This window comes from Marmota marmota, unplaced genomic scaffold (genome assembly GCF_001458135.2).
Source record: "Marmota marmota marmota unplaced genomic scaffold, marMar, whole genome shotgun sequence".
NCBI lineage: Eukaryota > Metazoa > Chordata > Mammalia > Rodentia > Sciuridae > Marmota > Marmota marmota.
In genome coordinates, this window is record NW_026000139.1 from 541,746 (window position 1) to 553,525 (window position 11,780).

The window sequence follows — 11,780 nt, forward strand, 5'->3', positions numbered from 1 at the left end:
GCATCCCCTCCCCCACAGTCACCACCCACAGATCTGCGGTTCCAGTTCTCCAGGTCTGCAGTTTCCGTTTCCCAAAATAAACATTTAAAAAAATAAAATAAAATAAAGGCGGCCTGCTCTTAGCATCTTTAGCTCTTTAGCCTCTGAATTGTGGGATTATTAATTGACCAGACTAAATCAAATAGTTAATTACAGCAGAGAGGCAACTTCAGTTGCTGAAACCATAAAACTCCCAGAGCATCCCCCTTTCACTAACCCATCAAACTGGCTCTGGCTGTCATTGGAAGCGACAGTGAGAAAGTGAGAAAGTGGAAGAGTCAGCAGGTCTGGGCCGACTGTGGGTGTTCTCAGCTGGGCAAGCAGAATCGAATCGTTTATTTAATTCCCTCCCTCCTGGGCCAGACCAAGGGGGGAAAACAGAGACAGAGGGTAGCACAGGATGTTTGAGTCAGGTGGAACCGGGCTCCGGAGTGGCTGGCTATCATCTGTAAGACAGGCATAGGAATAGAACCTACCACATGGATTGAAATGTCACACTGTACCCCACAGATATGTCCAATCACTATGTGTCAATTAAAAATCAAGATGTAGGGCTGGGCCCATTGGTTAAATTAGTTAAGGCAGGTGAATCTCTTGAGCCTGGGAGTTCAAGCACAGCCTTGGCAATTAATAAAATGATAAAGAGCAAGGCACTGTAATGCCAGAGACTAGGGAGGCTGAGGCAGGAGGACTGCATGTTTGAGATCAACCTGGGTAACTTAGTGAGACCCTGTCTCAAAATAAAAAGGGCTGGGGTTGTAACTCAGTGGTAGAGCACCCCTGGGTTCAATCATTAGTACTGAAAATAGATAAATGTATTTTTGGGGTTGGGGGAGTATTTTAATGGCAGAGCTTGTGCTTAGCATGTGCAAGGCCCTGGGCTCAGTCCCTAGCACCAAATAAATAAAAGTAGAAAATATATATTTAGAGAGGGAGGGTGGGGGAATGTCTACTACACTGCAATGTTTCAAGTGACCTGGTTAAAAAGAATTACAGTCATGTACTGCATAATGATGTTTTAGTCAACAATAGACCACATACAGGACGATGATTTTATAAGATGGTAATGGGCCCTATTGCCTAGTGATGTCATAGCCCTCTTAAAATCGTAGCAAAATGCACTCATTGCTCACGTGTTTGTGGTGATGCTGGTGTAAACAAACCTTCTTCACTTTATATAAAAGTAGAGTGCGTACAATTATGTACACTACATAATACTTTATGATGATAATAAATGACCAGGTTGCTGGTTTATTATTTAATATGCTGGACTTCTTGGACTTCTTTTTTTTATTTTTCTTTTTCTTTTTTTTTTAAAGAGAGAGTGAGAGAGGAGAGAGAGAGAGAATTTTTTAATATTTATTTTTTTTTTTAGCTTTTGGCGGACACAACATCTTTGTTTGTATGTGGTGCTGAGGATCGAACCTGGGCCGCACGCATGCCAGGAGAGCGTGCTACCACTTGAGCCACATCCCCAGCCCTCTTGGACTTCTTTTGTGTGTGTTGTTTTTTTTATTGTTGTTGTTCTCTCTCTCTCTCTCTCTCTCTCTCTCTCTCTCTCTCTCTCTCGGCACTGGGTATTGAACTCAGGGACATTTTACCACTGACTTGTATCCCCAAGATAGGGTCTTGAGATAGGGTCTCTCTAAGTTGCCAAGGATCTCTCTAAATTGCTGAGGCTGACCTCCAATTTGCAATCCTCATGTCTCAGCCTCCCAAGTTACTGGGAGACATGTGTCACCAGTCTTGTTATTTCTCATTTTATCTTTTTTTTTTTTTGGTGCTGAGGATTGAACCCAGGGCCTTGTGCATGTGAGACAAGTACTCTACCAACTGAGCTATATCCACAGCCCTCATTTTATCTTTTTAATATTCTGTAATATGTTTCGTGCTGAGGCTTGAATACAGGGCCTCACTCATGTTAAGCTTGTGCTTTACCACTGAGCTATATCCCAAGCCCTATCAGTTTTCAAAAAAAAATTTTTTTTTTCAGTATTGGGGATGGAACCCAGGAGTGCTCTACCATGGCACAACATTCCCAGATCTTTTTATTTTTTATTTTGACTCAGAGTCTTACTAAGTTGTCCAGGCTGGCCTCAACTTGAGATCTCCTGCCTCAAGCTCCCAAGTCGCTGGGATTAGAGGCGTAGACCACCCTCTCATTATTTTATTTATTTATTTATTTTTGGTATTGGGGATTGAACCCCAGGGCACTTAACTACTGAGTCACATCCTTAGCCCCTTTTATATATTTTTTATTTAGGGCTCATAATTGCTTAGGACCTTACTAAGTTGCTGAGGCTGGCTTTGAACTCTCCATCCTCCTGCCTCAGCCTCCCGAGCCAGTGGGATTACAGGTATGTGCCACCATTCCTGGCCCTATGCTTATTTTAGAGTATACCTCTCCTACTTATAAAAGATAAGTTTACTTTAAAATGGACAGCCCTAGTACGCTGGCAGCAGCCCCATACATCTTGCGATGCAATCAAGAGGCCACACGGTAACTGACCCATACAACCGAGGCTTGTGTAAGAGCGCTCTGTGAAGTCCACACAACAATATCACTTAACCACTCATTTCTTAGAATGTATCCCTGTCGTTTAGTGACACACAAATGTACATATAACTCTGTCTGTCTGTGAGAAACAGTAGCAATTGCTGTCTCATTTACCATCCCATCTTCAGCTCTTGCCAAGATTGAATGGGCTTAAAAAAATACACACACACACATACACACACACGCACATATAAAAAATATATAATACGTATATTATCTTAGTAGATGGACACAATACCTTTATTTTATTTATTGATTTTTTTTTGAGAGTGGGAGAGAGGGAGAGAGAGAGAGAGAGAGAGAGAATTTTTTTTTTTAATATTTATTTTCTAGTTCTTGGCGGACACAACATCTTTGTTTGTATGTGGTGCTGAGGATCGAACCCGGGCCGCACGTATGCCAGGCGAGCATGCTACCGCTTGAGCCACATCTCCAGCCCTTATTTATTGATTTTTATGTGGTGCTGAGGATGGACCCCAGTGCCTCACATGTGCTACACAAGCGCTCTACTCCAGCCCTCTAATTAAGCTCTTGACAATGACTGAGTATTAAGTACTCAGTGTAAGGTGTGGGACCTGAGAATGAGGGTGGTAGTAGAAGAAAATTCAGAGGCTTTGCACAGTGTCCCTTCCCTTAAATAGCTTTCATTCCAGTATAATAGAGAGTGTAGAACTGAAGTTCAAAGCCAGCCTCAGCAACTTAGCGAGGCCCTAAGCAACTTAGCGAGAACTTGTCTTTTTTTTTTATATATTTTTTTAGTTGTTGATGGACCTTTATTTTATTTATTTATATGTGGTGCTGAGAATCGAACCCAGTGCTTCACACATGCCAGGCAAGCACGTTACCACTGAGCCACAGCCCCAGTCCCGAGAACTTGTCTTTAAATAAAATATAAGAAGGGCTGGGGATATGGCTAAGTGGTTAAGTGCCCCTGGGTTCAATCCCCAGTACTAGTAAAAAAGAAGAAGAAGAGGAGGAGAGGAGGAGGAGGGGTGGTGGTGTAGAATCTTCTGCAATAATAGGTACATTATATATGCCTGAAGTAGTTAGACAGTATAATGTCATGCTTCATAATGGAGATTCTAGCATTAAACTTGACTTAAAACCTCAGCTCCCTCATTTGCTGACAAACTGATCTTTATTAGCAAGTTTACCGCTCAATGCTTCTGTTTCCTGATTTGTAAAATAGGGTCTTGCTTCATAGAGTTGAAAGGATTAAATTTATACCCTAATGCAAAGTGCTTACTATAGAGCCTGGCACATAGTAATTATTCAATACATCTTAGCTATTACTTTATCATTTCCTATGTGACTTTGGACAAATTACTTACCTTCTCTAAAACTTGCTTTTCTGATCTATAAAATAGAAATATAATATTTAAATACACTAGAGTTGCTGGGAAGATCACAGTTGACTTGAAAGGAGGCTGAAACAGAAGGATCACAAGTTTGAGGCCAGCCTCAGCAACTTTGTGAGATCCTCCTTCAAAATAAAAAGGGCTGGGGATGTAGGTCAGTGGAAAAGTACCTCTGGGTGCCCACCGTCATGCAAGGAAAATAAAATAATAGAATTTCTAGGAGAATAAAATGGAAAGCCCCTGAAAAGTGCTTGGCACTGTTTAGTGTATGGAAGGTGCTTAATAATTTCTAAATAATAACAATGATAATAATAATAAAGGTTAAAGAAAGGTATATGGGAGAAGAGAATAAATTTATGTTGTTGGGTCAGGGAAAAGTTCATACCAGGAAAATTATTTGTGTGTGTGTGTGTGTGTGTGTTGTTTGTTTGTAACACCATTATGGAGATATAATTCACATATCATCCAATTTACCCACTTCAGTGTTTATTAGTAGATTCACAGAATTGTGAAACTCTGCTATAATCAATTTTAGGACGTTTCCACCATTCCAGATAGGAATCTGGACCCACCAGCAGTCATTCCCTATTTGTTTGCCCATGTTTCCCTTACCCCCCAAACTCTAGGCAACCACCAGTTTACTTCCTCTTTCTATTGATGGATCTGTTGTGGACACCTCATGCAAATGGAATCATAAATACATGAACTTTTGTTTCTGGTTTCTTTCACTTAGCATAATGTTTTCAAAGTTCATCTGTGTGGTACCTGGGATCACTACTGCTTTCCCTTTTATGACCAAATAATATTACATTGTATGGAGTTGGTGAACATCTGGGTTGTTTCTGCTTTTTTACTATTGTTCATAATACTCTTATGAACGTTCTCATACAAGTTTTTGGGTAAACATACTTTCCTTCCTTCCTTCCTTCCTTCCTTCCTTCCTTCCTTCCTTCCTTCCTTCCTTTTTTCCTTCCTTCCTTCCTTTCTTCTCCAGAGGAGGAGGAGGAGGAGGATTAGACCCAGGAAGCACTTAACCTCTGAGCCACATACCCAGTTCTTTTTATTTTTATTTTTTTTAATTTTCAGGCAGAGTCTCCCTAAGTTGTTGCTCAGGGCCTCACTAAGTTGCTGAGGTTGGCTTTGAACTTGCAATCCTTCTGCCTCAGCCTCCTGAGCTGCTGGGACTATAGGCATGTGCCACCACACCTGGCTTAGACATACGTTTCAATTTCCTTGGGGTCCAACCTAGGAAAAGAATTGCTGGATCATATGGTAACTTTTTTTTTTGGTACTGGGGATTGATTAAATTCAGGGACACTCTACCACTCAGCTACATCCCCAAACCTTTTTATTTATTTATTTATTTATTTATTTTTTGAGAGAGGATCTTGCTAAATGGCTTAGGCTGGCCTTGAACTTGAGATCCTCCCGATTCAGTCTCCCAAATAACTGGGATTACAAGTGTGCACCCAGCTCATATGATAACTCTGTTTACTCTTTTAGGAAACTGCCACAGTGTTTTCCTTAACTCCCCACAATTTTACATTCCTATCAGCAATATATGAGGGTCCTAATTTCTTCATATTCTTACCAACACCTGCAATTATCTACCTTTTTGATTATAGCCATTCTAGGGGGTGTGAAGCATATCTCACTGCGGTGCTCATTTGCATTTGCCTGACGGCTAATGACGTCAATGTCTTTTCACGTGCTTATTGGCCATTTACCTATCTTTTTCTGGAGAAATGTCTAATTGGATCCTTTTCTCATTATTACTTTTATTTTTTCCCCAAGTAATAATTTTATTTGGGGCCTGAAAGCACACGTTTCTGTGACATAGAATGGGGTTTTACATTAGGGTCCTGAATTCTAAGACTTTATTCACCCTCTTTCAAGGCTTCTTGGGAAATGAATCAGAAAGGGAACAAGTCATGGTCTGGAAATAAATCATTATTGTTCTTGGGAAGTTGCAAAGGGGAGAGTTTATTCAAATTAATGTCATATAACAACACCAAGAATGAAGAGGTGGCATGGAGAAAAGTTCTCAATTCCAGGTGTGGGCAGTGATGTTGGCTTCTTTCCTCATCAAGGACTCATCCCAAATGGAGGGAGCAGAGTCAACGTGACAATTTATTTATTTATTTATTTAGTGCTGAATATCTATCCTAGAGCTGGATATCTGTATACACACCCAGCTCTGAAACTGGCTATTTTTTTAATATTTATTTTTTAGTTCTAGGCAAACACAATATCTTTATTTTATTTTTATGTGGTGCTAAGGATCAAATCCAGTGCCTCACCCATGGTAGGTAAGCGCTCTATCTCTGAGCCATGACCCCCACCCTGAAACTGGCTATTTTGACTGCAGCAAGTCCTGAGGCCAAGGGATCCTCAGCTCAGTGTCCTCTTTCCTCCCTGAAGAATTCAAAGAAGGGCAGAGTCTCTGACATGGACACTGCTACTCCTTTGATGAAATCGGCTGGGTTTAATGTCCCATTCTGAAAGGTCCACATGTTCATGGGTGCTCAGGGTGACATGGACCTTGTTATGCATATTAAATCATTCAGGATGGTCATCCAATTTTTCTACCTGAAGGGCCATTCTTGTCATGAACCCCCCAACTGCTTGAAGATAGCATCACAACCTTCCAGGGCATTCTACCCCATAGTGCTTAGGTTTGATAGCAGCTGGTCAGTCTCCTCAAGCTTAGCCTGGTATGGAGGTAGCAAGCTGCAGGTGGCAGTGGAATGGGCAAGTGGGGCTGGGTACACAGGTGCCACCCCAGGATACAGTCTGCCCATTTTAATATTTTGTTATTAATATTTTGTTATTGGTTCTATACATTCTAAGTACAAATTCCCTATCAGATATATAATTTGCATTTTTTCTCCCATTTTTTGGGGTTTTCTTCTCTCTCTCTCTCTCTCTCTCTCTCTCTCTCTTTAGTATTGGGGATTAAACCCAGAGTCTCTGGTGCATACCATGCTAGGCAAGTTTTACCACTGAGCTACCTTCCCAGTACTTTTAATTTTTGAGACAGGGACCTATCTCAGTTGCCCAGGCTGGCTTTTGAACTTTTGATCCTCTTGCCTCAGTCTCCAGAGAAGCTGGTATTACAGGTGTGTGTTACTGCACCAGATTTCTTTTTACTTTCTTGAAGGTATCCTTTGAAGTATAAAAGTTTTAATTTTGATGATGTTCAATTGATCTCAGTCTTTTTGTTTTTTCTCCCTGTAGTCCTGAGGATTGAAACTGGGCCTTAAATGGGAAGTTATACTCCGTGTATGTATGATATGTCAAAATACATTCTACTGTCATGTATAACTAAAAAGAACAAATAAAAAATTATTTTCAAAAAAATCAATTGACTATAAATATGAGCATTTATTTCTTGATTCCCAATTTTTTTTTTTTTTTTGGTGGTGCTGGAGATTGAACCCAGGGCCTTGTGCATGCAAAGCAAGCACTCTACCAACTGAGCTATATCCCCAGCCTTTTTTTTTTTTTTTGGTACCAGAGATTGAACTCAGGGGCACTCAACCTCTGAGCCACATCCCCATTTATTTTGTATTTTATTTAGAGAAGGGGTCTCATTGAGTTGCTTAGTAACTTTTGCCTTTGCTGAGGCTGGCATTGAACTCGTGATCCTCCTGCCTCAGGCTACCGAGCTGCTGGGATCACAGGCATGCACCACTCTGCCCATTCAGCACTCCAAGACTTGAAGTAACTGAATTTGAGTTGGACCAAATTAGCTGGATTGGGAATGAACTTCCTTGTGTTTTCAGAATGCTTTAGTGTTTTAAAGGTGTTTCTATATACATGATCTCACAAACTTCTTCAAGCAACTCTGAAAAGAAATGAAAGATTAGAAGGTTGAGTGGAGTATCTCTAGACCCACTCAATCAGAAACAGCAGGGATCCCAGGACCAACTACCAGGTCTTCTGACCCTCAGTCAAGTGCCCTAATAATCCCAGTTGGTTAATTCCTGGTTGAGTCCAATACATTTGAGAGAAAGAAAAAGTAAAGAGAAAAACATTTTTTTTAAAAGTAGGGGATTGAAAATTTATGTCCATACATATAAAAGCTGCACATGTCTGTTTTAGCATCTTTTTTTTTCCTTAGTTGCCAAAATTTGAAAGCAATCAACAAGTCCTTTAATAGGTGAATAGATACACCAGGATACAATAAAGACTGTGGAATATTATTTAGCACTAAAAAGAAATAAGCTATCAAATCATGGAAAGACATAGAGGAAACTTAAATATATATTGCTAAGTGAAAGAAGCCAATCTGAAAAGGATATATACTGTATGCTTCCTACTGTAAGATCTTCCAGAAAAGGCAAAACTATACAGACAGTAAAAAGATAAGTGGTTGTGGGGGCTAGGGAGAGGAAGGCTGAATATATGAAGCATAGAGAATTTTTAGGGCAGTGGACATATTCCATGATTCCATAGTGGTAAATGCATGTTATTCTGCATTTGTCCAAACCCACAGAATGTACACCAACAAGACGGAACCCTCATGCAAACACTATGGGCTTTGGGTGATAATGATATGTCAATGTAAATTTACTAATTATGACAAAATACCACTCTGGGGATGTTGATAACAGGGGATGCTATGCATGTGTGGGGGAAGGAGATATATAGGAAATCTCTGTACCTCTTGATCAATTTTTCTGTGAACCTAAAACTACTCTAAATATGAAATCTATGTTTTTTAAAAAAAAGTGGAAGAAAGTTGTAAAATGGACTGATTTTAAATGAATGGTTTCTAATAAACTACAATAAATTTTTCCTTCTCCTGTACAGACAAGAACTGGTATGTTCTGGGTAATCCAGGGCTTTGCTTGGGTATTGCCTTTTCAAAGAATGAGAACAGAGTGGAATACTTTCAACACTGAAACCAAACATACTATAATTTGATCTTTAGCTTTGTTGTTGATGTTCTCAAAGACTCATCCGTATATTTTAAAGCAGTGCTTCTCCAAGAGTGGTCCAGGAAATACCTCAGGTACCAGCATCATTGGACAGACTGGCTTGTTTAAAAACTGCAGTTTTCAGAGCCCCTACCCATCCTGAGTCCACTGCACAGCACCAGGTGATTTTTTAAAATGCATATCAAGGTTTGGGAACCAGTTTTAGAGAGTGGAAGTCAAATTAGGAATATCAACTATCATCTGCACTTAAGAGTTGCAGATATTCTGCTAACATGAATGTCATGGATAACACAGCAAACTCAAATAGCTCCTTTCCTTCAAATCTTTGCTAACATATCACCTTCCCTTATGAGCACTTTCTGGATTTAAAATTGCAATATCACCTTCTCCCCTATGCTTCCCATCTTCCCTATTCCCCTCCCTTCTCCAAAGTACTTAATAAAGCTACTATTTATTTCTTTGCCCCTCCCATGCATTCTAGGAAATGCTCTACTAGTGACCCTTATTTTTCTGACTCTTGTCTCTAGAAATTAAGTTTTGTAGAGTAGGGGCTGGAAATATAGCACTTAAGACAGTACTGGAACGCAAAAGGTAGACAATAGATATTTGTGCCAAGTTACATCATCTCAGTGCTTGAGTGTAATATCATTTCTTCACTGTCTTTTTCAAGAAGATTTACAAAATTTATGAAGCAAATCATTCTTTTATTTTCTGAGTGATGCTTTCCTAATTCTGGAGTCTGGGCCACTTGCTTTTTGGATCATTTTCCCTTGATACTGCTGAGATCCTCCATTTACTATGAGGATCAAGTATTTATAGCTTTACTGTCCTGTGAGCCACCCCCCCACACACACCCAAGGATTTGTTGCCTCCACTGGAGCTGCTAGATGGAGATAAACCCACAGGTGGGAGGAGACTTCTCTTAAGTCCACCCACCTGTTCCGTCCTACAAACCAGGTTATTGACAAAAGGAAGTAAATGCTTCCTCCTCTGAAGTCTTGAATGAGGATGCTAATAAATGGATCCTAGCTCAAGCTGCTTCTTAAACAGTCTTGGCTGGCTTTGAACAAATGACCCTTATCCATTTCCTATCCTCCAAGCCACCAGCCAACAGCACCAGCACACAAATCAATCTCAAGGAGTGGCGCTCTGCCCTCTGGGCATCTCTCCTGAAAGAACCTGAAGTTCAGTCCTAGGAGCAGTCAGTTCCCTAACACTGGGGGTGCCACCTGCTGACCCTCATCTGTGTCTCTCCCAGGACACACCTGATGTTCCAGCTTGTGTGGAGATGCTGAGAAATGCTCCGTTCCCTTCCCCCCAGTCCCCAGTCCAGAGGATGCTGAGAAACTGGGAAAGGTTAGGGGAATACAAACAGGAAAAGGCAAGTTTGTTTGTAGTGTTATATGCACAGGGTGCCAGGATACACCTGCTGAGCACTGCAGAAGGTCCCCAAGGAAACCATTAACGTGAGTCTCTCACATTCTTAAATGTGTGGTGGTGGGGTGGGGAGAGGGAAAGTGTGCTAAGAGGAGGGGGATGGGCACACTTCTAGGGAGCAAGGTTACCGTGCTAGAGCCCTGGCACACCTTAATAAAAGGTAGCTGAATACAGGATGGATGTGAAGGTGAGCAGCAAAGGGCTTGTCACTAAGGGTGACACTGAGTTATACTGGGTGGATTTAAAGGAAGGGAGATGGGAAGGAATGGGAGGTGAGTTGGGAGGGAGAGGCTTTTGTGGCACCGAAACCCCCAGCCGAGAAAGGAATGGGCGTGGATGTTAGTTGCCTTAGCCTCCTGCTTTGACCCTGCCTTAGTTGGTTTCAGCCAGGGAAGTGAGAGATAGGCTCAGATATGCAGGGAGTTACCAGGAGCAGAATGGCCTCTGGCTTCCATGGCAATCCAGAATGGACTTTCTCAAAGTTGCTCCCAGGCTGGAGGGAGGAAGATTTCGGAGTGGGTGAGGTGGCTTGGGTGAAAGCATTGGGGGATCCCTGAGACCCTGAAGATGGGAGTGAGGAGGAAGGAGTTTGCTCTAGTCTCAAAATGAGACCGACCGAGGGAAGTAACTCCAAACGTCGTGGGGTAGGTAGTTCAGGTTCTTCCAACGGGAGTGGGTGGAGCTAGAACTCTGCAAAAGAGTGGATGTTTTGGGGGTAAGGTGCACCGCTGCGCCATCGGACTCCTAAACTGGACACCGGAGGAACTGACTTTTCTCCCCGTGCCTCGGTGGGGAGCGGGCGCTGAGCGTCTGGCACCCGGTCTCCTGAATCCAGACAGGAGTCTGAATGGGGCTGACAAGAGCGAACCAGGGAGAGAAGCAGCAGAGACTCCTCACACTGGGGGTGGGGTGGCGGCAAAATGGGAACCCAGGCTTGGGGCGGAGGATTTGCTCGGCAGACTACCCGAGCCACAGAGCGGAGAGAGGGATTTGGGGGAGTTGAGAGGGATTCTTACTCTGGGCATCAAGGGTCAAGGAAGATTGGGGAGAAACTGATATCGTTTCTACCGGGATGCTGATGGAAGCTTCCCACTCGGGACGCGAGGCACACAGGGGGTTCTCCAAATTCGATATGGGATAATGGGAATGGGCTGAGAGCCGCTGAAGGGGGACTCTAAATTAGATTAGAAGAAATCGGGGGCTCCAGGGCAGATTCTTGCTCCGACTGTAAAGAAGGATTCTCTCCAGTTAGAGTGGGTGGGGATTTGGGGCCACTGGGGCTATCTCCTCCCCGACCCAGGGAGATTGGGGAGCTCTCTTCAATTCTGGACAGAGGGGACCTGAGAGGGAGAACTGGGGGGGGGTTCCCGATCCGGAGCCGAGCTACCTTGAAGGCACCGGGAAGCGCTTCATTCCGGGAGGGCGTTCCCGCGGCCCGGCCCCCGC

At 42.5% G+C, this 11,780-nt stretch overlaps 1 pseudogene; it reads right to left on the reverse strand.

Annotated features, from left to right (window-relative positions):
- Positions 1-6,350: 6,350 nt before the first annotated feature.
- On the reverse strand, positions 6,351-6,564 carry LOC107158646 (annotated as a pseudogene).
- Between the last annotated feature and the right edge of the window lie 5,216 nt (positions 6,565-11,780).